The following is a 24,664-nucleotide window of genomic DNA, read 5'->3' as shown; positions in this document are numbered from 1 at the left end:
CCCCATGCGCTGTGCCCCAGCCCTGGCCCTGGGGAATAGGCGGCAGCCCACCCACAGGGCGGGGGCGCAGCTGACAGGGGTTGTGCGGGAGGGCGGCCCCTGGCTGGGGTCAAAGGGTGAGCGCGCGTGCGCAGTCAGCGGCCGCGCGCTGGGGGTGGGGGCGGGTAGGTGAAGGAGGCGAGGTGAGGAGAGGAGGGGGGCTGGAAGGTCTCCACCTTGGCGGGTCCAGCCGTGGAGGCGCATCGTGTCTGTGTGTGTGTGTGTGTGCGTGTAGACAGCCCCCCATCCCACCCCGCCCCGCCACGTCCCTCACCTCAGTCCTCCGGAGTCCGCCCGACCGGGCCGGCGAACTCCACAGGCCCGGCGCGGGTCAGCGCTATCGCGGGGAAGCGCGGTGAGGCTGGCCTCTTGAGCGGGGCAGGGGCGCCCTCCGCGGTCTACGGCCACACCACCCCGAACGCGCCCCATCTCGTCTGCTCTCAGAAGCTAAGCAGCGTCGGGCCTGGTTAGTACTTGGATAGGAGACCGCCTGGGAATCCCGGGTGCCCTAGGCTTTTTTTTTTTTTTTTTGCCTGTTGCTCTGTCCCCTTGCTGGGAGCGCAGCGGCGGGGCGGCCGTCCGGCGGATCACCCCCACCCTCAGCGCCCGCCGCGGTGCCTGCCGCCCCAGCCCGCACCGTGGGGCCTCCTCTTGTCCCAAGCGGGGACACCGCCGCCACGGGGCAGCATGCGTGCCATCTGGACTGTCAGGTCTCAGACCAAAGGTCTGGTCTGTGGGAACCGACACGCTGGAGGAAACCTCGAGAGTCTGAGAGGGGAGGGAGTTCCGGAAGGATTCCAGGATGTCACTTTGAGCGAGTATGTGACCAGAACTCGTCCCGTTGCTTTTGGGGTTCTATGGGCTACACGCAGGAATCTCTGGTGGTGGCACTGGAGGTTGGGGGATCCGGAGTCACACCCAGACCTGATCGACAGGCCTCCTTTTACTTTTCTTTTCGGATTCATTTTCTTAGAAAGTGTCTCTTATCTCTATGATTGCATTTTCTTTTCTCTCTCTTTTCAAGCAGATGATGGGAGTACAAGTATTGAGGTGACATGTGTTGCCCGTGCCCCCCTCCCCCCTGTCTCCTTATTTATTTCTCATTTTCTCCCAGCGTATTGTGGGGGTACCAATGTTCAGGTCGGGTGCATTGCTCTTTCCCCGCCTCCCCCCTCGGGTCAGAGCTTCAAGTGCGCCCATCCCCCAGTCGGTGCGCACCCACCCCCTCCCTAATGCATGTGTATGCCCACCCCCTCCCCACGCCCGCCCGACACCCACCCGATGAAGGTGATTCCTCGCTGTCCACTTAGGTGTCCATCCGTTCGTACCAATTTGCCGGTGAGCGCGCGCACGTGGTGCTCGTGTGTCCGTTCTTGGGATACCTGGCCTACTGGAACGGGTTCCAGCTCTGGCCAGGAGAACACGAGAGGCGCGCTCTCACCGCTGCTCCTCACAGCCGAATGGCACTCCGTGGTGTCCACGCGCCGCATGTTATTAATGCACTCCTGGATGGATGGGCACTCGGGTCGCTTCCACATCTTTGCGATTGTGAATTGTGCCCTAACTGTCACCCTACCCCTTACCCAGCCCGTCTCCTCTGCCCCTGCCTGACGCGCTCCTCCCCCGCCAGGCCCGTCACTGTCCTCGGCCCCTGCCCCTGCCTGACCGGCCCCTTCCCGCCCCGGCCCGTCACCGTCACCGTCACCGTCACCGTCCTCTGCCCCTGCCTGACAGGCTCGTCCCCGCCCGGCCCACCACCTGGGCCACTGCCTGACTCGCTCCGCTCCTCCCCGGCCAGGCCCGTCACTGTCCTGGGCCCCTGCCTGACCGGCTCCTTCCCGCCCGGCCTGTCACCGTCCTCTGCCCCTGCCTGACACGCTCCTCCCCGCCCGTCACCGTCCTCGGCCCCTGCCTGACCGGCTCCTCCGTCGCCTGGGCCTTCCAGGGGCTTGGTGTGGACGCTGCTTCCAGGAAGCCCTCCAGGAACCCGGCAGCAGGGCGGCCGCAGCAGTCTGGCGCAGGCATCGCTAAGTCCCCTGCCGGGGACGGGGACGTGCCCCGCTGTGCCGCGGGGGGCCCAGCCTGGTGTCTTCCCTGAGGCCCTGGGGCTGCCGCTCCCCGCAAGGGGAGAGCCTCGGAGGTGGGGACCGCCTCCTGATGGGGACGTCCACGCAGCTCTCCACGTCGGATTCCGGGGCTCTCTGTCCTGCCTGAAGGCCCAGCTGGCCTGCGGGTCCTTAGAGTGGCAGAAACATCCTCAAACTGATATTGCGAGTCCGGTGGTTGTCTGCACTTTTGTGCTGGGCACCCCAGGGAGGCCCAGGGGCTGGCTGGACAACGCGGTCTGCTCGGGTGCTTTGGAGGAGCAACCGATGCCCTTTGGACTTTGGTAGCAGCGTCTCAGGTGTCTCTGAGCCCTGCGCCATGTCGGGGAGGAGGCGGGAGGGGCCGCGACCTGCAGTCGTGTTCCCGGGGTGGCACGGCATGTGGCTTCTTCCACAGGCTGCTTGGCCTGGGCTCCCTGCACCTGGGCCTTTGGGGGACTGGCCCTGTGCTTGCCAACGCTTCCTGCAGGGACCCGGAGCTGGGAGGTGGCATCTCCCAGCCCTGGGCCGGGCAGAACCCCAGCGGGCCATGCCCACAACCTCTCTCAGCACGGGTCCCCCAGAAGGCTCCTTTGGGACCAGGATTCTCCTGCGGGTGACTTCTTAAAGTCTGGCCCCTGGATGGAGGGGCTCCGGGAGTAGAGGAGCCGGAAGCGGAAGGGGGTGCCCATGCGAGGGGACATTTTCAGGCCAAGTACCAGCTTCAGCCTGATCCTCCTGGGAACCCCGGGGTGTACGTCCCACCTCCTGGTTGTCCCCCTCTGAGACAAGGAGCCGGGCTTCGCATTCCCACAGCAGCCAGTCGTGGGCTGAGGACACCTGGGGCCTTGGGAACTCCCTGGCTTCTCTTTGGATTACCATTTGGAGCTGCTTGGGAATCCTGCCGCCACACACACCCGAGTGCAGGTGTCTTCTGCACGGACTGCGGGCCTCGCGCTTCTGAATGCCACTGGCTCGCCACCCACCCACGGGTGAACCTGGTCAGGGTGCTTTCTCTAAGGAGCAGACTCTGATCCGGGCGGGCTACCGGTGTCTCTGTTTGCTCGTTTCTTTCTTCCATTTCGGGAAAGTCTTCCTTACTGGGTGTGGAAATCTCCTATGCCTTTCCTCGCCTATTCTGTCAGCTTTAAAATTCTCTTTCAGTTGCCACCCTCACAGATGGATTAGGAAACTCTTTTCAGTGCCTTCATTAGTGAAATGACCTCAAGGAAGCTCGAATCCAATATCTAATCGCCGGCTTTTAGCAAGTCCACACCCGAGGGTGGTTGGGGTCCAATCCAGCCCCGGGCCAGGCCCAGGCCCCTTGGACTGGGCCACAGGAGGACACAGAGCAGGGTCCCGGCCCCCACGGGAGCGGTGCCGGCAGTTCTCCAAGGGCTTGGGGGTTTTCCAGAGGTAGGAGATGGAGGGGACTGATTTCTTCAGCGCCCCCCAAACCACCCCGCCCCGCCCCACCCCAGCCATGGGACACATCCCGAGAGACGCCCCTACACTCGCTCCCCTCCCCCATGCGCTGTGCCCCAGCCCTGGCCCTGGGGAATAGGCGGCAGCCCACCCACAGGGCGGGGGCGCAGCTGACAGGGGTTGTGCGGGAGGGCGGCCCCTGGCTGGGGTCAAAGGGTGAGCGCGCGTGCGCAGTCAGCGGCCGCGCGCTGGGGGTGGGGGCGGGTAGGTGAAGGAGGCGAGGTGAGGAGAGGAGGGGGGCTGGAAGGTCTCCACCTTGGCGGGTCCAGCCGTGGAGGCGCATCGTGTCTGTGTGTGTGTGTGTGTGTGTGTAGACAGCCCCCCATCCCACCCCGCCCCGCCACGTCCCTCACCTCAGTCCTCCGGAGTCCGCCCGACCGGGCCGGCGAACTCCACAGGCCCGGCGCGGGTCAGCGCTATCGCGGGGAAGCGCGGTGAGGCTGGCCTCTTGAGCGGGGCAGGGGCGCCCTCCGCGGTCTACGGCCACACCACCCCGAACGCGCCCCATCTCGTCTGCTCTCAGAAGCTAAGCAGCGTCGGGCCTGGTTAGTACTTGGATGGGAGACCGCCTGGGAATCCCGGGTGCCCTAGGCTTTTTTTTTTTTTTTTGCCTGTTGCTCTGTCCCCTTGCTGGGAGCGCGGCGGCGGGGCGGCCGTCCGGCGGATCACCCCCACCCTCAGCGCCCGCCGCGGTGCCTGCCGCCCCAGCCCGCACCGTGGGGCCTCCTCTTGTCCCAAGCCGGGACACCGCCGCCACGGGGCAGCATGCGTGCCATCTGGACTGTCAGGTCTCAGACCAAAGGTCTGGTCTGTGGGAACCGACACGCTGGAGGAAACCTCGAGAGTCTGAGAGGGGAGGGAGTTCCGGAAGGATTCCAGGATGTCACTTTGAGCGAGTATGTGACCAGAACTCGTCCCGTTGCTTTTGGGGTTCTATGGGCTACACGCAGGAATCTCTGGTGGTGGCACTGGAGGTTAGGGGATCCGGAGTCACACCCAGACCTGCTCGACAGGCCTCCTTTTACTTTTCTTTTCGGATTCATTTTCTTAGAAAGTGTCTCTTATCTCTATGATTGCATTTTCTTTTCTCTCTCTTTTCAAGCAGATGATGGGAGTACAAGTATTGAGGTGACATGTGTTGCCCGTGCCCCCCTCCCCCCTGTCTCCTTATTTATTTCTCATTTTCTCCCAGCGTATTGTGGGGGTACCAATGTTCAGGTCGGGTGCATTGCTCTTTCCCGCCTCCCCCCTCGGGTCAGAGCTTCAAGTGCGCCCATCCCCCAGTCGGTGCGCACCCACCCCCTCCCTAATGCATGTGTATGCCCACCCCCTCCCCACGCCCGCCCGACACCCACCCGATGAAGGTGATTCCTCGCTGTCCACTTAGGTGTCCATCCGTTCGTACCAATTTGCCGGTGAGCGCGCGCACGTGGTGCTCGTGTGTCCGTTCTTGGGATACCTGGCCTACTGGAACGGGTTCCAGCTCTGGCCAGGAGAACACGAGAGGCGCGCTCTCACCGCTGCTCCTCACAGCCGAATGGCACTCCGTGGTGTCCACGCGCCGCATGTTATTAATGCACTCCTGGATGGATGGGCACTCGGGTCGCTTCCACATCTTTGCGATTGTGAATTGTGCCCTAACTGTCACCCTACCCCTTACCCAGCCCGTCTCCTCTGCCCCTGCCTGACGCGCTCCTCCCCCGCCAGGCCCGTCACTGTCCTCGGCCCCTGCCCCTGCCTGACCGGCCCCTTCCCGCCCCGGCCCGTCACCGTCACCGTCACCGTCACCGTCCTCTGCCCCTGCCTGACAGGCTCGTCCCCGCCCGGCCCACCACCTGGGCCACTGCCTGACTCGCTCCGCTCCTCCCCGGCCAGGCCCGTCACTGTCCTGGGCCCCTGCCTGACCGGCTCCTTCCCGCCCGGCCTGTCACCGTCCTCGGCCCCTGCCTGACACGCTCCTCCCCGCCCGTCACCGTCCTCGGCCCCTGCCTGACCGGCTCCTCCGTCGCCTGGGCCTTCCAGGGGCTTGGTGTGGACGCTGCTTCCAGGAAGCCCTCCAGGAACCCGGCAGCAGGGCGGCCGCAGCAGTCTGGCGCAGGCATCGCTAAGTCCCCTGCCGGGGACGGGGACGTGCCCCGCTGTGCCGCGGGGGGCCCAGCCTGGTGTCTTCCCTGAGGCCCTGGGGCTGCCGCTCCCCGCAAGGGGAGAGCCTCGGAGGTGGGGACCGCCTCCTGATGGGGACGTCCACGCAGCTCTCCACGTCGGATTCCGGGGCTCTCTGTCCTGCCTGAAGGCCCAGCTGGCCTGCGGGTCCTTAGAGTGGCAGAAACATCCTCAAACTGATATTGCGAGTCCGGTGGTTGTCTGCACTTTTGTGCTGGGCACCCCAGGGAGGCCCAGGGGCTGGCTGGACAACGCGGTCTGCTCGGGTGCTTTGGAGGAGCAACCGATGCCCTTTGGACTTTGGTAGCAGCGTCTCAGGTGTCTCTGAGCCCTGCGCCATGTCGGGGAGGAGGCGGGAGGGGCCGCGACCTGCAGTCGTGTTCCCGGGGTGGCACGGCATGTGGCTTCTTCCACAGGCTGCTTGGCCTGGGCTCCCTGCACCTGGGCCTTTGGGGGACTGGCCCTGTGCTTGCCAACGCTTCCTGCAGGGACCCGGAGCTGGGAGGTGGCATCTCCCAGCCCTGGGCCGGGCAGAACCCCAGCGGGCCATGCCCACAACCTCTCTCAGCACGGGTCCCCCAGAAGGCTCCTTTGGGACCAGGATTCTCCTGCGGGTGACTTCTTAAAGTCTGGCCCCTGGATGGAGGGGCTCCGGGAGTAGAGGAGCCGGAAGCGGAAGGGGGTGCCCATGCGAGGGGACATTTTCAGGCCAAGTACCAGCTTCAGCCTGATCCTCCTGGGAACCCCGGGGTGTACGTTCCACCTCCTGGTTGTCCCCCTCTGAGACAAGGAGCCGGGCTTCGCATTCCCACAGCAGCCAGTCGTGGGCTGAGGACACCTGGGGCCTTGGGAACTCCCTGGCTTCTCTTTGGATTACCATTTGGAGCTGCTTGGGAATCCTGCCGCCACACACACCCGAGTGCAGGTGTCTTCTGCACGGACTGCGGGCCTCGCGCTTCTGAATGCCACTGGCTCGCCACCCACCCACGGGTGAACCTGGTCAGGGTGCTTTCTCTAAGGAGCAGACTCTGATCCGGGCGGGCTACCGGTGTCTCTGTTTGCTCGTTTCTTTCTTCCATTTCGGGAAAGTCTTCCTTACTGGGTGTGGAAATCTCCTATGCCTTTCCTCGCCTATTCTGTCAGCTTTAAAATTCTCTTTCAGTTGCCACCCTCACAGATGGATTAGGAAACTCTTTTCAGTGCCTTCATTAGTGAAATGACCTCAAGGAAGCTCGAATCCAATATCTAATCGCCGGCTTTTAGCAAGTCCACACCCGAGGGTGGTTGGGGTCCAATCCAGCCCCGGGCCAGGCCCAGGCCCCTTGGACTGGGCCACAGGAGGACACAGAGCAGGGTCCCGGCCCCCACGGGAGCGGTGCCGGCAGTTCTCCAAGGGCTTGGGGGTTTTCCAGAGGTAGGAGATGGAGGGGACTGATTTCTTCAGCGCCCCCCAAACCACCCCGCCCCGCCCCACCCCAGCCATGGGACACATCCCCAGAGACGCCCCTACACTCGCTCCCCTCCCCCATGCGCTGTGCCCCAGCCCTGGCCCTGGGGAATAGGCGGCAGCCCACCCACAGGGCGGGGGCGCAGCTGACAGGGGTTGTGCGGGAGGGCGGCCCCTGGCTGGGGTCAAAGGGTGAGCGCGCGTGCGCAGTCAGCGGCCGCGCGCTGGGGGTGGGGGCGGGTAGGTGAAGGAGGCGAGGTGAGGAGAGGAGGGGGGCTGGAAGGTCTCCACCTTGGCGGGTCCAGCCGTGGAGGCGCATCGTGTCTGTGTGTGTGTGTGTGTGTGTGTAGACAGCCCCCCATCCCACCCCGCCCCGCCACGTCCCTCACCTCAGTCCTCCGGAGTCCGCCCGACCGGGCCGGCGAACTCCACAGGCCCGGCGCGGGTCAGCGCTATCGCGGGGAAGCGCGGTGAGGCTGGCCTCTTGAGCGGGGCAGGGGCGCCCTCCGCGGTCTACGGCCACACCACCCCGAACGCGCCCCATCTCGTCTGCTCTCAGAAGCTAAGCAGCGTCGGGCCTGGTTAGTACTTGGATGGGAGACCGCCTGGGAATCCCGGGTGCCCTAGGCTTTTTTTTTTTTTTTGCCTGTTGCTCTGTCCCCTTGCTGGGAGCGCGGCGGCGGGGCGGCCGTCCGGCGGATCACCCCCACCCTCAGCGCCCGCCGCGGTGCCTGCCGCCCCAGCCCGCACCGTGGGGCCTCCTCTTGTCCCAAGCGGGGACACCGCCGCCACGGGGCAGCATGCGTGCCATCTGGACTGTCAGGTCTCAGACCAAAGGTCTGGTCTGTGGGAACCGACACGCTGGAGGAAACCTCGAGAGTCTGAGAGGGGAGGGAGTTCCGGAAGGATTCCAGGATGTCACTTTGAGCGAGTATGTGACCAGAACTCGTCCCGTTGCTTTTGGGGTTCTATGGGCTACACGCAGGAATCTCTGGTGGTGGCACTGGAGGTTGGGGGATCCGGAGTCACACCCAGACCTGCTCGACAGGCCTCCTTTTACTTTTCTTTTCGGATTCATTTTCTTAGAAAGTGTCTCTTATCTCTATGATTGCATTTTCTTTTCTCTCTCTTTTCAAGCAGATGATGGGAGTACAAGTATTGAGGTGACATGTGTTGCCCGTGCCCCCCTCCCCCCTGTCTCCTTATTTATTTCTCATTTTCTCCCAGCGTATTGTGGGGGTACCAATGTTCAGGTCGGGTGCATTGCTCTTTCCCCGCCTCCCCCCTCGGGTCAGAGCTTCAAGTGCGCCCATCCCCCAGTCGGTGCGCACCCACCCCCTCCCTAATGCATGTGTATGCCCACCCCCTCCCCACGCCCGCCCGACACCCACCCGATGAAGGTGATTCCTCGCTGTCCACTTAGGTGTCCATCCGTTCGTACCAATTTGCCGGTGAGCGCGCGCACGTGGTGCTCGTGTGTCCGTTCTTGGGATACCTGGCCTACTGGAACGGGTTCCAGCTCTGGCCAGGAGAACACGAGAGGCGCGCTCTCACCGCTGCTCCTCACAGCCGAATGGCACTCCGTGGTGTCCACGCGCCGCATGTTATTAATGCACTCCTGGATGGATGGGCACTCGGGTCGCTTCCACATCTTTGCGATTGTGAATTGTGCCCTAACTGTCACCCTACCCCTTACCCAGCCCGTCTCCTCTGCCCCTGCCTGACGCGCTCCTCCCCCGCCAGGCCCGTCACTGTCCTCGGCCCCTGCCCCTGCCTGACCGGCCCCTTCCCGCCCCGGCCCGTCACCGTCACCGTCACCGTCACCGTCCTCTGCCCCTGCCTGACAGGCTCGTCCCCGCCCGGCCCACCACCTGGGCCACTGCCTGACTCGCTCCGCTCCTCCCCGGCCAGGCCCGTCACTGTCCTGGGCCCCTGCCTGACCGGCTCCTTCCCGCCCGGCCTGTCACCGTCCTCTGCCCCTGCCTGACACGCTCCTCCCCGCCCGTCACCGTCCTCGGCCCCTGCCTGACCGGCTCCTCCGTCGCCTGGGCCTTCCAGGGGCTTGGTGTGGACGCTGCTTCCAGGAAGCCCTCCAGGAACCCGGCAGCAGGGCGGCCGCAGCAGTCTGGCGCAGGCATCGCTAAGTCCCCTGCCGGGGATGGGGACGTGCCCCGCTGTGCCGCGGGGGGCCCAGCCTGGTGTCTTCCCTGAGGCCCTGGGGCTGCCGCTCCCCGCAAGGGGAGAGCCTCGGAGGTGGGGACCGCCTCCTGATGGGGACGTCCACGCAGCTCTCCACGTCGGATTCCGGGGCTCTCTGTCCTGCCTGAAGGCCCAGCTGGCCTGCGGGTCCTTAGAGTGGCAGAAACATCCTCAAACTGATATTGCGAGTCCGGTGGTTGTCTGCACTTTTGTGCTGGGCACCCCAGGGAGGCCCAGGGGCTGGCTGGACAACGCGGTCTGCTCGGGTGCTTTGGAGGAGCAACCGATGCCCTTTGGACTTTGGTAGCAGCGTCTCAGGTGTCTCTGAGCCCTGCGCCATGTCGGGGAGGAGGCGGGAGGGGCCGCGACCTGCAGTCGTGTTCCCGGGGTGGCACGGCATGTGGCTTCTTCCACAGGCTGCTTGGCCTGGGCTCCCTGCACCTGGGCCTTTGGGGGACTGGCCCTGTGCTTGCCAACGCTTCCTGCAGGGACCCGGAGCTGGGAGGTGGCATCTCCCAGCCCTGGGCCGGGCAGAGCCCCAGCGGGCCATGCCCACACCCTCTCTCAGCACGGGTCCTCCAGAAGGCTCCTTTGGGACCAGGATTCTCCTGCGGGTGACTTCTTAAAGTCTGGCCCCTGGATGGAGGGGCACCGGGAGTAGAGGAGCCGGAAGCGGAAGGGGGTGCCCATGCGAGGGGACATTTTCAGGCCAAGTACCAGCTTCAGCCTGATCCTCCTGGGAACCCCGGGGTGTACGTCCCACCTCCTGGTTGTCCCGCTCTGAGACAAGGAGCCGGGCTTCGCATTCCCCCAGCAGCCAGTCGTGGGCTGAGGACACCTGGGGCCTTGGGAACTCCCTGGCTTCTCTTTGGATTACCATTTGGAGCTGCTTGGGAATCCTGCCGCCACACACACCCGAGTGCAGGTGTCTTCTGCACGGACTGGGGGCCTCGCGCTTCTGAATGCCACTGGCTCGCCACCCACCCACGGGTGAACCTGGTCAGGGTGCTTTCTCTAAGGAGCAGACTCTGATCCGGGCGGGCTACCGGTGTCTCTGTTTGCTCGTTTCTTTCTTCCATTTCGGGAAAGTCTTCCTTACTGGGTGTGGAAATCTCCTATGCCTTTCCTCGCCTATTCTGTCAGCTTTAAAATTCTCTTTCAGTTGCCACCCTCACAGATGGATTAGGAAACTCTTTTCGGTGCCTTCATTAGTGAAATGACCTCAAGGAAGCTCGAATCCAATATCTAATCGCCGGCTTTTAGCAAGTCCACACCCGAGGGTGGTTGGGGTCCAATCCAGCCCCGGGCCAGGCCCAGGCCCCTTGGACTGGGCCACAGGAGGACACAGAGCAGGGTCCCGGCCCCCACGGGAGCGGTGCCGGCAGTTCTCCAAGGGCTTGGGGGTTTTCCAGAGGTAGGAGATGGAGGGGACTGATTTCTTCAGCGCCCCCCAAACCACCCCGCCCCGCCCCACCCCAGCCATGGGACACATCCCGAGAGACGCCCCTACACTCGCTCCCCTCCCCCATGCGCTGTGCCCCAGCCCTGGCCCTGGGGAATAGGCGGCAGCCCACCCACAGGGCGGGGGCGCAGCTGACAGGGGTTGTGCGGGAGGGCGGCCCCTGGCTGGGGTCAAAGGGTGAGCGCGCGTGCGCAGTCAGCGGCCGCGCGCTGGGGGTGGGGGCGGGTAGGTGAAGGAGGCGAGGTGAGGAGAGGAGGGGGGCTGGAAGGTCTCCACCTTGGCGGGTCCAGCCGTGGAGGCGCATCGTGTCTGTGTGTGTGTGTGTGTGCGTGTAGACAGCCCCCCATCCCACCCCGCCCCGCCACGTCCCTCACCTCAGTCCTCCGGAGTCCGCCCGACCGGGCCGGCGAACTCCACAGGCCCGGCGCGGGTCAGCGCTATCGCGGGGAAGCGCGGTGAGGCTGGCCTCTTGAGCGGGGCAGGGGCGCCCTCCGCGGTCTACGGCCACACCACCCCGAACGCGCCCCATCTCGTCTGCTCTCAGAAGCTAAGCAGCGTCGGGCCTGGTTAGTACTTGGATAGGAGACCGCCTGGGAATCCCGGGTGCCCTAGGCTTTTTTTTTTTTTTTTTGCCTGTTGCTCTGTCCCCTTGCTGGGAGCGCAGCGGCGGGGCGGCCGTCCGGCGGATCACCCCCACCCTCAGCGCCCGCCGCGGTGCCTGCCGCCCCAGCCCGCACCGTGGGGCCTCCTCTTGTCCCAAGCGGGGACACCGCCGCCACGGGGCAGCATGCGTGCCATCTGGACTGTCAGGTCTCAGACCAAAGGTCTGGTCTGTGGGAACCGACACGCTGGAGGAAACCTCGAGAGTCTGAGAGGGGAGGGAGTTCCGGAAGGATTCCAGGATGTCACTTTGAGCGAGTATGTGACCAGAACTCGTCCCGTTGCTTTTGGGGTTCTATGGGCTACACGCAGGAATCTCTGGTGGTGGCACTGGAGGTTGGGGGATCCGGAGTCACACCCAGACCTGATCGACAGGCCTCCTTTTACTTTTCTTTTCGGATTCATTTTCTTAGAAAGTGTCTCTTATCTCTATGATTGCATTTTCTTTTCTCTCTCTTTTCAAGCAGATGATGGGAGTACAAGTATTGAGGTGACATGTGTTGCCCGTGCCCCCCTCCCCCCTGTCTCCTTATTTATTTCTCATTTTCTCCCAGCGTATTGTGGGGGTACCAATGTTCAGGTCGGGTGCATTGCTCTTTCCCCGCCTCCCCCCTCGGGTCAGAGCTTCAAGTGCGCCCATCCCCCAGTCGGTGCGCACCCACCCCCTCCCTAATGCATGTGTATGCCCACCCCCTCCCCACGCCCGCCCGACACCCACCCGATGAAGGTGATTCCTCGCTGTCCACTTAGGTGTCCATCCGTTCGTACCAATTTGCCGGTGAGCGCGCGCACGTGGTGCTCGTGTGTCCGTTCTTGGGATACCTGGCCTACTGGAACGGGTTCCAGCTCTGGCCAGGAGAACACGAGAGGCGCGCTCTCACCGCTGCTCCTCACAGCCGAATGGCACTCCGTGGTGTCCACGCGCCGCATGTTATTAATGCACTCCTGGATGGATGGGCACTCGGGTCGCTTCCACATCTTTGCGATTGTGAATTGTGCCCTAACTGTCACCCTACCCCTTACCCAGCCCGTCTCCTCTGCCCCTGCCTGACGCGCTCCTCCCCCGCCAGGCCCGTCACTGTCCTCGGCCCCTGCCCCTGCCTGACCGGCCCCTTCCCGCCCCGGCCCGTCACCGTCACCGTCACCGTCACCGTCCTCTGCCCCTGCCTGACAGGCTCGTCCCCGCCCGGCCCACCACCTGGGCCACTGCCTGACTCGCTCCGCTCCTCCCCGGCCAGGCCCGTCACTGTCCTGGGCCCCTGCCTGACCGGCTCCTTCCCGCCCGGCCTGTCACCGTCCTCTGCCCCTGCCTGACACGCTCCTCCCCGCCCGTCACCGTCCTCGGCCCCTGCCTGACCGGCTCCTCCGTCGCCTGGGCCTTCCAGGGGCTTGGTGTGGACGCTGCTTCCAGGAAGCCCTCCAGGAACCCGGCAGCAGGGCGGCCGCAGCAGTCTGGCGCAGGCATCGCTAAGTCCCCTGCCGGGGACGGGGACGTGCCCCGCTGTGCCGCGGGGGGCCCAGCCTGGTGTCTTCCCTGAGGCCCTGGGGCTGCCGCTCCCCGCAAGGGGAGAGCCTCGGAGGTGGGGACCGCCTCCTGATGGGGACGTCCACGCAGCTCTCCACGTCGGATTCCGGGGCTCTCTGTCCTGCCTGAAGGCCCAGCTGGCCTGCGGGTCCTTAGAGTGGCAGAAACATCCTCAAACTGATATTGCGAGTCCGGTGGTTGTCTGCACTTTTGTGCTGGGCACCCCAGGGAGGCCCAGGGGCTGGCTGGACAACGCGGTCTGCTCGGGTGCTTTGGAGGAGCAACCGATGCCCTTTGGACTTTGGTAGCAGCGTCTCAGGTGTCTCTGAGCCCTGCGCCATGTCGGGGAGGAGGCGGGAGGGGCCGCGACCTGCAGTCGTGTTCCCGGGGTGGCACGGCATGTGGCTTCTTCCACAGGCTGCTTGGCCTGGGCTCCCTGCACCTGGGCCTTTGGGGGACTGGCCCTGTGCTTGCCAACGCTTCCTGCAGGGACCCGGAGCTGGGAGGTGGCATCTCCCAGCCCTGGGCCGGGCAGAACCCCAGCGGGCCATGCCCACAACCTCTCTCAGCACGGGTCCCCCAGAAGGCTCCTTTGGGACCAGGATTCTCCTGCGGGTGACTTCTTAAAGTCCGGCCCCTGGATGGAGGGGCTCCGGGAGTAGAGGAGCCGGAAGCGGAAGGGGGTGCCCATGCGAGGGGACATTTTCAGGCCAAGTACCAGCTTCAGCCTGATCCTCCTGGGAACCCCGGGGTGTACGTCCCACCTCCTGGTTGTCCCCCTCTGAGACAAGGAGCCGGGCTTCGCATTCCCACAGCAGCCAGTCGTGGGCTGAGGACACCTGGGGCCTTGGGAACTCCCTGGCTTCTCTTTGGATTACCATTTGGAGCTGCTTGGGAATCCTGCCGCCACACACACCCGAGTGCAGGTGTCTTCTGCACGGACTGCGGGCCTCGCGCTTCTGAATGCCACTGGCTCGCCACCCACCCACGGGTGAACCTGGTCAGGGTGCTTTCTCTAAGGAGCAGACTCTGATCCGGGCGGGCTACCGGTGTCTCTGTTTGCTCGTTTCTTTCTTCCATTTCGGGAAAGTCTTCCTTACTGGGTGTGGAAATCTCCTATGCCTTTCCTCGCCTATTCTGTCAGCTTTAAAATTCTCTTTCAGTTGCCACCCTCACAGATGGATTAGGAAACTCTTTTCAGTGCCTTCATTAGTGAAATGACCTCAAGGAAGCTCGAATCCAATATCTAATCGCCGGCTTTTAGCAAGTCCACACCCGAGGGTGGTTGGGGTCCAATCCAGCCCCGGGCCAGGCCCAGGCCCCTTGGACTGGGCCACAGGAGGACACAGAGCAGGGTCCCGGCCCCCACGGGAGCGGTGCCGGCAGTTCTCCAAGGGCTTGGGGGTTTTCCAGAGGTAGGAGATGGAGGGGACTGATTTCTTCAGCGCCCCCCAAACCACCCCGCCCCGCCCCACCCCAGCCATGGGACACATCCCGAGAGACGCCCCTACACTCGCTCCCCTCCCCCATGCGCTGTGCCCCAGCCCTGGCCCTGGGGAATAGGCGGCAGCCCACCCACAGGGCGGGGGCGCAGCTGACAGGGGTTGTGCGGGAGGGCGGCCCCTGGCTGGGGTCAAAGGGTGAGCGCGCGTGCGCAGTCAGCGGCCGCGCGCTGGGGGTGGGGGCGGGTAGGTGAAGGAGGCGAGGTGAGGAGAGGAGGGGGGCTGGAAGGTCTCCACCTTGGCGGGTCCAGCCGTGGAGGCGCATCGTGTCTGTGTGTGTGTGTGTGTGTGTGTAGACAGCCCCCCATCCCACCCCGCCCCGCCACGTCCCTCACCTCAGTCCTCCGGAGTCCGCCCGACCGGGCCGGCGAACTCCACAGGCCCGGCGCGGGTCAGCGCTATCGCGGGGAAGCGCGGTGAGGCTGGCCTCTTGAGCGGGGCAGGGGCGCCCTCCGCGGTCTACGGCCACACCACCCCGAACGCGCCCCATCTCGTCTGCTCTCAGAAGCTAAGCAGCGTCGGGCCTGGTTAGTACTTGGATGGGAGACCGCCTGGGAATCCCGGGTGCCCTAGGCTTTTTTTTTTTTTTTGCCTGTTGCTCTGTCCCCTTGCTGGGAGCGCGGCGGCGGGGCGGCCGTCCGGCGGATCACCCCCACCCTCAGCGCCCGCCGCGGTGCCTGCCACCCCAGCCCGCACCGTGGGGCCTCCTCTTGTCCCAAGCGGGGACACCGCCGCCACGGGGCAGCATGCGTGCCATCTGGACTGTCAGGTCTCAGACCAAAGGTCTGGTCTGTGGGAACCGACACGCTGGAGGAAACCTCGAGAGTCTGAGAGGGGAGGGAGTTCCGGAAGGATTCCAGGATGTCACTTTGAGCGAGTATGTGACCAGAACTCGTCCCGTTGCTTTTGGGGTTCTATGGGCTACAGGCAGGAATCTCTGGTGGTGGCACTGGAGGTTGGGGGATCCGGAGTCACACCCAGACCTGCTCGACAGGCCTCCTTTTACTTTTCTTTTCGGATTCATTTTCTTAGAAAGTGTCTCTTATCTCTATGATTGCATTTTCTTTTCTCTCTCTTTTCAAGCAGATGATGGGAGTACAAGTATTGAGGTGACATGTGTTGCCCGTGCCCCCCTCCCCCCTGTCTCCTTATTTATTTCTCATTTTCTCCCAGCGTATTGTGGGGGTACCAATGTTCAGGTCGGGTGCATTGCTCTTTCCCCGCCTCCCCCCTCGGGTCAGAGCTTCAAGTGCGCCCATCCCCCAGTCGGTGCGCACCCACCCCCTCCCTAATGCATGTGTATGCCCACCCCCTCCCCACGCCCGCCCGACACCCACCCGATGAAGGTGATTCCTCGCTGTCCACTTAGGTGTCCATCCGTTCGTACCAATTTGCCGGTGAGCGCGCGCACGTGGTGCTCGTGTGTCCGTTCTTGGGATACCTGGCCTACTGGAACGGGTTCCAGCTCTGGCCAGGAGAACACGAGAGGCGCGCTCTCACCGCTGCTCCTCACAGCCGAATGGCACTCCGTGGTGTCCACGCGCCGCATGTTATTAATGCACTCCTGGATGGATGGGCACTCGGGTCGCTTCCACATCTTTGCGATTGTGAATTGTGCCCTAACTGTCACCCTACCCCTTACCCAGCCCGTCTCCTCTGCCCCTGCCTGACGCGCTCCTCCCCCGCCAGGCCCGTCACTGTCCTCGGCCCCTGCCCCTGCCTGACCGGCCCCTTCCCGCCCCGGCCCGTCACCGTCACCGTCACCGTCACCGTCCTCTGCCCCTGCCTGACAGGCTCGTCCCCGCCCGGCCCACCACCTGGGCCACTGCCTGACTCGCTCCGCTCCTCCCCGGCCAGGCCCGTCACTGTCCTGGGCCCCTGCCTGACCGGCTCCTTCCCGCCCGGCCTGTCACCGTCCTCTGCCCCTGCCTGACACGCTCCTCCCCGCCCGTCACCGTCCTCGGCCCCTGCCTGACCGGCTCCTCCGTCGCCTGGGCCTTCCAGGGGCTTGGTGTGGACGCTGCTTCCAGGAAGCCCTCCAGGAACCCGGCAGCAGGGCGGCCGCAGCAGTCTGGCGCAGGCATCGCTAAGTCCCCTGCCGGGGACGGGGACGTGCCCCGCTGTGCCGCGGGGGGCCCAGCCTGGTGTCTTCCCTGAGGCCCTGGGGCTGCCGCTCCCCGCAAGGGGAGAGCCTCGGAGGTGGGGACCGCCTCCTGATGGGGACGTCCACGCAGCTCTCCACGTCGGATTCCGGGGCTCTCTGTCCTGCCTGAAGGCCCAGCTGGCCTGCGGGTCCTTAGAGTGGCAGAAACATCCTCAAACTGATATTGCGAGTCCGGTGGTTGTCTGCACTTTTGTGCTGGGCACCCCAGGGAGGCCCAGGGGCTGGCTGGACAACGCGGTCTGCTCGGGTGCTTTGGAGGAGCAACCGATGCCCTTTGGACTTTGGTAGCAGCGTCTCAGGTGTCTCTGAGCCCTGCGCCATGTCGGGGAGGAGGCGGGAGGGGCCGCGACCTGCAGTCGTGTTCCCGGGGTGGCACGGCATGTGGCTTCTTCCACAGGCTGCTTGGCCTGGGCTCCCTGCACCTGGGCCTTTGGGGGACTGGCCCTGTGCTTGCCAACGCTTCCTGCAGGGACCCGGAGCTGGGAGGTGGCATCTCCCAGCCCTGGGCCGGGCAGAGCCCCAGCGGGCCATGCCCACACCCTCTCTCAGCACGGGTCCTCCAGAAGGCTCCTTTGGGACCAGGATTCTCCTGCGGGTGACTTCTTAAAGTCTGGCCCCTGGATGGAGGGGCACCGGGAGTAGAGGAGCCGGAAGCGGAAGGGGGTGCCCATGCGAGGGGACATTTTCAGGCCAAGTACCAGCTTCAGCCTGATCCTCCTGGGAACCCCGGGGTGTACGTCCCACCTCCTGGTTGTCCCGCTCTGAGACAAGGAGCCGGGCTTCGCATTCCCCCAGCAGCCAGTCGTGGGCTGAGGACACCTGGGGCCTTGGGAACTCCCTGGCTTCTCTTTGGATTACCATTTGGAGCTGCTTGGGAATCCTGCCGCCACACACACCCGAGTGCAGGTGTCTTCTGCACGGACTGGGGGCCTCGCGCTTCTGAATGCCACTGGCTCGCCACCCACCCACGGGTGAACCTGGTCAGGGTGCTTTCTCTAAGGAGCAGACTCTGATCCGGGCGGGCTACCGGTGTCTCTGTTTGCTCGTTTCTTTCTTCCATTTCGGGAAAGTCTTCCTTACTGGGTGTGGAAATCTCCTATGCCTTTCCTCGCCTATTCTGTCAGCTTTAAAATTCTCTTTCAGTTGCCACCCTCACAGATGGATTAGGAAACTCTTTTCGGTGCCTTCATTAGTGAAATGACCTCAAGGAAGCTCGAATCCAATATCTAATCGCCGGCTTTTAGCAAGTCCACACCCGAGGGTGGTTGGGGTCCAATCCAGCCCCGGGCCAGGCCCAGGCCCCTTGGACTGGGCCACAGGAGGACACAGAGCAGGGTCCCGGCCCCCACGGGAGCGGTGCCGGCAGTTCTCCAAGGGCTTGGGGGTTTTCCAGAGGTAGGAGATGGAGGGGACTGATTTCTTCAGCGCCCCCCAAACCACCCCGCCCCGCCCCACCCCAGCCATGGGACACATCCCGAGAGACGCCCCTACACTCGCTCCCCTCCCCCATGCGCTGTGCCCCAGCCCTGGCCCTGGGGAATAGGCGGCAGCCCACCCACAGGGCGGGGGCGCAGCTGACAGGGGTTGTGCGGGAGGGCGGCCCCTGGCTGGGGTCAAAGGGTGAGCGCGCGTGCGCAGTCAGCGGCCGCGCGCTGGGGGTGGGGGCGGGTAGGTGAAGGAGGCGAGGTGAGGAGAGGAGGGGGGCTGGAAGGTCTCCACCTTGGCGGGTCCAGCCGTGGAGGCGCATCGTGTCTGTGTGTGTGTGTGTGTGTGTGTAGACAGCCCCCCATCCCACCCCGCCCCGCCACGTCCCTCACCTCAGTCCTCCGGAGTCCGCCCGACCGGGCCGGCGAACTCCACAGGCCCGGCGCGGGTCAGCGCTATCGCGGGGAAGCGCGGTGAGGCTGGCCTCTTGAGCGGGGCAGGGGCGCCCTCCGCGGTCTACGGCCACACCACCCCGAACGCGCCCCATCTCGTCTGCTCTCAGAAGCTAAGCAGCGTCGGGCCTGGTTAGTACTTGGATAGGAGACCGCCTGGGAATCCCGGGTGCCCTAGGCTTTTTTTTTTTTTTTTGCCTGTTGCTCTGTCCCCTTGCTGGGAGCGCAGCGGCGGGGCGGCCGTCCGGCGGATCACCCCCACCCTCAGCGCCCGCCGCGGTGCCTGCCGCCCCAGCCCGCACCGTGGGGCCTCCTCTTGTCCCAAGCGGGGACACCGCCGCCACGGGGCAGCATGCGTGCCATCTGGACTGTCAGGTCTCAGACCAAAGGTCTGGTCTGTGGGAACCGACACGCTGGAGGAAACCTCGAGAGTCTGAGAGGGGAGGGAGTTCCGGAAGGATTCCAGGATGTCACTTTGAGCGAGTATGTGACCAGAACTCGTCCCGTTGCTTTTGGGGTTCTATGGGCTACACGCAGGAATCTCTGGTGGTGGCACTGGAGGTTGGGGGATCCGGAGTCACACCCAGACCTGCTCGACAGGCCTCCTTTTACTTTTCTTTTCGGATTCATTTTCTTAGAAAGTGTCTCTTATCTCTATGATTGCATTTTCTTTTCTCTCTCTTTTCAAGCAGATGATGGGAGTACAAGTATTGAGGTGACATGTGTTGCCCGTGCCCCCCTCCCCCCTGTCTCCTTATTTATTTCTCATTTTCTCCCAGCGTATTGTGGGGGTACCAATGTTCAGGTCGGGTGCATTGCTCTTTCCCCGCCTCCCCCCTCGGGTCAGAGCTTCAAGTGCGCCCATCCCCCAGTCGGTGCGCACCCACCCCCTCCCTAATGCATGTGTATGCCCACCCCCTCCCCACGCCCGCCCGACACCCACCCGATGAAGGTGATTCCTCGCTGTCCACTTAGGTGTCCATCCGTTCGTACCAATTTGCCGGTGAGCGCGCGCACGTGGTGCTCGTGTGTCCGTTCTTGGGATACCTGGCCTACTGGAACGGGTTCCAGCTCTGGCCAGGAGAACACGAGAGGCGCGCTCTCACCGCTGCTCCTCACAGCCGAATGGCACTCCGTGGTGTCCACGCGCCGCATGTTATTAATGCACTCCTGGATGGATGGGCACTCGGGTCGCTTCCACATCTTTGCGATTGTGAATTGTGCCCTAACTGTCACCCTACCCCTTACCCAGCCCGTCTCCTCTGCCCCTGCCTGACGCGCTCCTCCCCCGCCAGGCCCGTCACTGTCCTCGGCCCCTGCCCCTGCCTGACCGGCCCCTTCCCGCCCCGGCCCGTCACCGTCACCGTCACCGTCACCGTCCTCTGCCCCTGCCTGACAGGCTCGTCCCCGCCCGGCCCACCACCTGGGCCACTGCCTGACTCGCTCCGCTCCTCCCCGGCCAGGCCCGTCACTGTCCTGGGCCCCTGCCTGACCGGCTCCTTCCCGCCCGGCCTGTCACCGTCCTCTGCCCCTGCCTGACACGCTCCTCCCCGCCCGTCACCGTCCTCGGCCCCTGCCTGACCGGCTCCTCCGTCGCCTGGGCCTTCCAGGGGCTTGGTGTGGACGCTGCTTCCAGGAAGCCCTCCAGGAACCCGGCAGCAGGGCGGCCGCAGCAGTCTGGCGCAGGCATCGCTAAGTCCCCTGCCGGGGACGGGGACGTGCCCCGCTGTGCCGCGGGGGGCCCAGCCTGGTGTCTTCCCTGAGGCCCTGGGGCTGCCGCTCCCCGCAAGGGGAGAGCCTCGGAGGTGGGGACCGCCTCCTGATGGGGACGTCCACGCAGCTCTCCACGTCGGATTCCGGGGCTCTCTGTCCTGCCTGAAGGCCCAGCTGGCCTGCGGGTCCTTAGAGTGGCAGAAACATCCTCAAACTGATATTGCGAGTCCAGTGGTTGTCTGCACTTTTGTGCTGGGCACCCCAGGGAGGCCCAGGGGCTGGCTGGACAACGCGGTCTGCTCGGGTGCTTTGGAGGAGCAACCGATGCCCTTTGGACTTTGGTAGCAGCGTCTCAGGTGTCTCTGAGCCCTGCGCCATGTCGGGGAGGAGGCGGGAGGGGCCGCGACCTGCAGTCGTGTTCCCGGGGTGGCACGGCATGTGGCTTCTTCCACAGGCTGCTTGGCCTGGGCTCCCTGCACCTGGGCCTTTGGGGGACTGGCCCTGTGCTTGCCAACGCTTCCTGCAGGGACCCGGAGCTGGGAGGTGGCATCTCCCAGCCCTGGGCCGGGCAGAGCCCCAGCGGGCCATGCCCACACCCTCTCTCAGCACGGGTCCCCCAGAAGGCTCCTTTGGGACCAGGATTCTCCTGCGGGTGACTTCTTAAAGTCTGGCCCCTGGATGGAGGGGCACCGGGAGTAGAGGAGCCGGAAGCGGAAGGGGGTGCCCATGCGAGGAGACATTTTCAGGCCAAGTACCAGCTTCAGCCTGATCCTCCTGGGAACCCCGGGGTGTACGTCCCACCTCCTGGTTGTCCCGCTCTGAGACAAGGAGCCGGGCTTCGCATTCCCCCAGCAGCCAGTCGTGGGCTGAGGACACCTGGGGCCTTGGGAACTCCCTGGCTTCTCTTTGGATTACCATTTGGAGCTGCTTGGGAATCCTGCCGCCACACACACCCGAGTGCAGGTGTCTTCTGCACGGACTGGGGGCCTCGCGCTTCTGAATGCCACTGGCTCGCCACCCACCCACGGGTGAACCTGGTCAGGGTGCTTTCTCTAAGGAGCAGACTCTGATCCGGGCGGGCTACCGGTGTCTCTGTTTGCTCGTTTCTTTCTTCCATTTCGGGAAAGTCTTCCTTACTGGGTGTGGAAATCTCCTATGCCTTTCCTCGCCTATTCTGTCAGCTTTAAAATTCTCTTTCAGTTGCCACCCTCACAGATGGATTAGGAAACTCTTTTCGGTGCCTTCATTAGTGAAATGACCTCAAGGAAGCTCGAATCCAATATCTAATCGCCGGCTTTTAGCAAGTAGACACCCGAGGGTGGTTGGGGTCCAATCCAGCCCCGGGCCAGGCCCAGGCCCCTTGGACTGGGCCACAGGAGGACACAGAGCAGGGTCCCGGCCCCCACGGGAGCGGTGCCGGCAGTTCTCCAAGGGCTTGGGGGTTTTCCAGAGGTAGGAGATGGAGGGGACTGATTTCTTCAGCGCCCCCCAAACCACCCCGCCCCGCCCCACCCCAGCCATGGGACACATCCCGAGAGACGCCCCTACACTCGCTCCCCTCCCCCATGCGCTGTGCCCCAGCCCTGGCCCTGGGGAATAGGCGGCAGCCCACCCACAGGGCGGGGGCGCAGCTGACAGGGGTTGTGCGGGAGGGCGGCCCCTGGCTGGGGTCAAAGGGTGAGCGCGCGTGCGCAGTCAGCGGCCGCGCGCTGGGGGTGGGGGCGGGTAGGTGAAGGAGGCGAGGTGAGGAGAGGAGGGGGGCTGGAAGGTCTCCACCTTGGCGGGTCCAGCCGTGGAGGCGCATCGTGTCTGTGTGTGTGTGTGTGTGTGTGTAGACAGCCCCCCATCCCACCCCGCCCCGCCACGTCCCTCACCTCAGTCCTCCGGAGTCCGCCCGACCGGGCCGGCGAACTCCACAGGCCCGGCGCGGGTCAGCGCTATCGCGGGGAAGCGCGGTGAGGCTGGCCTCTTGAGCGGGGCAGGGGCGCCCTCCGCGGTCTACGGCCACACCACCCCGAACGCGCCCCATCTCGTCTGCTCTCAGAAGCTAAGCAGCGTCGGGCCTGGTTAGTACTTGGATGGGAGACCGCCTGGGAATCCCGGGTGCCCTAGGCTTTTTTTTTTTTTTTGCCTGTTGCTCTGTCCCCTTGCTGGGAGCGCGGCGGCGGGGCGGCCGTCCGGCGGATCACCCCCACCCTCAGCGCCCGCCGCGGTGCCTGCCGCCCCAGCCCGCACCGTGGGGCCTCCTCTTGTCCCAAGCGGGGACACCGCCGCCACGGGGCAGCATGCGTGCCATCTGGACTGTCAGGTCTCAGACCAAAGGTCTGGTCTGTGGGAACCGACACGCTGGAGGAAACCTCGAGAGTCTGAGAGGGGAGGGAGTTCCGGAAGGATTCCAGGATGTCACTTTGAGCGAGTATGTGACCAGAACTCGTCCCGTTGCTTTTGGGGTTCTATGGGCTACAGGCAGGAATCTCTGGTGGTGGCACTGGAGGTTGGGGGATCCGGAGTCACACCCAGACCTGCTCGACAGGCCTCCTTTTACTTTTCTTTTCGGATTCATTTTCTTAGAAAGTGTCTCTTATCTCTATGATTGCATTTTCTTTTCTCTCTCTTTTCAAGCAGATGATGGGAGTACAAGTATTGAGGTGACATGTGTTGCCCGTGCCCCCCTCCCCCCTGTCTCCTTATTTATTTCTCATTTTCTCCCAGCGTATTGTGGGGGTACCAATGTTCAGGTCGGGTGCATTGCTCTTTCCCCGCCTCCCCCCTCGGGTCAGAGCTTCAAGTGCGCCCATCCCCCAGTCGGTGCGCACCCACCCCCTCCCTAATGCATGTGTATGCCCACCCCCTCCCCACGCCCGCCCGACACCCACCCGATGAAGGTGATTCCTCGCTGTCCACTTAGGTGTCCATCCGTTCGTACCAATTTGCCGGTGAGCGCGCGCACGTGGTGCTCGTGTGTCCGTTCTTGGGATACCTGGCCTACTGGAACGGGTTCCAGCTCTGGCCAGGAGAACACGAGAGGCGCGCTCTCACCGCTGCTCCTCACAGCCGAATGGCACTCCGTGGTGTCCACGCGCCGCATGTTATTAATGCACTCCTGGATGGATGGGCACTCGGGTCGCTTCCACATCTTTGCGATTGTGAATTGTGCCCTAACTGTCACCCTACCCCTTACCCAGCCCGTCTCCTCTGCCCCTGCCTGACGCGCTCCTCCCCCGCCAGGCCCGTCACTGTCCTCGGCCCCTGCCCCTGCCTGACCGGCCCCTTCCCGCCCCGGCCCGTCACCGTCACCGTCACCGTCACCGTCCTCTGCCCCTGCCTGACAGGCTCGTCCCCGCCCGGCCCACCACCTGGGCCACTGCCTGACTCGCTCCGCTCCTCCCCGGCCAGGCCCGTCACTGTCCTGGGCCCCTGCCTGACCGGCTCCTTCCCGCCCGGCCTGTCACCGTCCTCTGCCCCTGCCTGACACGCTCCTCCCCGCCCGTCACCGTCCTCGGCCCCTGCCTGACCGGCTCCTCCGTCGCCTGGGCCTTCCAGGGGCTTGGTGTGGACGCTGCTTCCAGGAAGCCCTCCAGGAACCCGGCAGCAGGGCGGCCGCAGCAGTCTGGCGCAGGCATCGCTAAGTCCCCTGCCGGGGACGGGGACGTGCCCCGCTGTGCCGCGGGGGGCCCAGCCTGGTGTCTTCCCTGAGGCCCTGGGGCTGCCGCTCCCCGCAAGGGGAGAGCCTCGGAGGTGGGGACCGCCTCCTGATGGGGACGTCCACGCAGCTCTCCACGTCGGATTCCGGGGCTCTCTGTCCTGCCTGAAGGCCCAGCTGGCCTGCGGGTCCTTAGAGTGGCAGAAACATCCTCAAACTGATATTGCGAGTCCAGTGGTTGTCTGCACTTTTGTGCTGGGCACCCCAGGGAGGCCCAGGGGCTGGCTGGACAACGCGGTCTGCTCGGGTGCTTTGGAGGAGCAACCGATGCCCTTTGGACTTTGGTAGCAGCGTCTCAGGTGTCTCTGAGCCCTGCGCCATGTCGGGGAGGAGGCGGGAGGGGCCGCGACCTGCAGTCGTGTTCCCGGGGTGGCACGGCATGTGGCTTCTTCCACAGGCTGCTTGGCCTGGGCTCCCTGCACCTGGGCCTTTGGGGGACTGGCCCTGTGCTTGCCAACGCTTCCTGCAGGGACCCGGAGCTGGGAGGTGGCATCTCCCAGCCCTGGGCCGGGCAGAGCCCCAGCGGGCCATGCCCACACCCTCTCTCAGCACGGGTCCCCCAGAAGGCTCCTTTGGGACCAGGATTCTCCTGCGGGTGACTTCTTAAAGTCTGGCCCCTGGATGGAGGGGCACCGGGAGTA

The 24,664-nt window shown here is 64.6% G+C and overlaps 7 pseudogenes; all 7 read left to right on the top strand.

Annotated features, from left to right (window-relative positions):
• The first annotated feature begins 435 nt into the window (after positions 1 to 435).
• LOC142864661 (uncharacterized) lies at positions 436 to 554 on the top strand (annotated as a pseudogene).
• A 3,529-nt stretch (positions 555 to 4,083) lies between these two features.
• On the top strand, positions 4,084 to 4,202 carry LOC142864573 (uncharacterized; annotated as a pseudogene).
• Positions 4,203 to 7,729: 3,527 nt separating this feature from the next.
• Positions 7,730 to 7,848, top strand: LOC142864572 (uncharacterized; annotated as a pseudogene).
• Positions 7,849 to 11,375: 3,527 nt separating this feature from the next.
• LOC142864660 (uncharacterized) lies at positions 11,376 to 11,494 on the top strand (annotated as a pseudogene).
• Positions 11,495 to 15,023: 3,529 nt separating this feature from the next.
• On the top strand, positions 15,024 to 15,142 carry LOC142864571 (uncharacterized; annotated as a pseudogene).
• A 3,527-nt stretch (positions 15,143 to 18,669) lies between these two features.
• On the top strand, positions 18,670 to 18,788 carry LOC142864659 (uncharacterized; annotated as a pseudogene).
• Positions 18,789 to 22,316: 3,528 nt separating this feature from the next.
• LOC142864570 (uncharacterized) lies at positions 22,317 to 22,435 on the top strand (annotated as a pseudogene).
• Positions 22,436 to 24,664: the final 2,229 nt, after the last annotated feature.

The sequence above is a fragment of the Microcebus murinus genome, chromosome 25 (genome assembly GCF_040939455.1).
Source record: "Microcebus murinus isolate Inina chromosome 25, M.murinus_Inina_mat1.0, whole genome shotgun sequence".
Taxonomy (NCBI): Eukaryota; Metazoa; Chordata; class Mammalia; order Primates; family Cheirogaleidae; genus Microcebus; species Microcebus murinus.
Note: the sequence above shows the minus strand (reverse complement) of the source record. Positions and strands in the feature narration are given on the sequence as shown.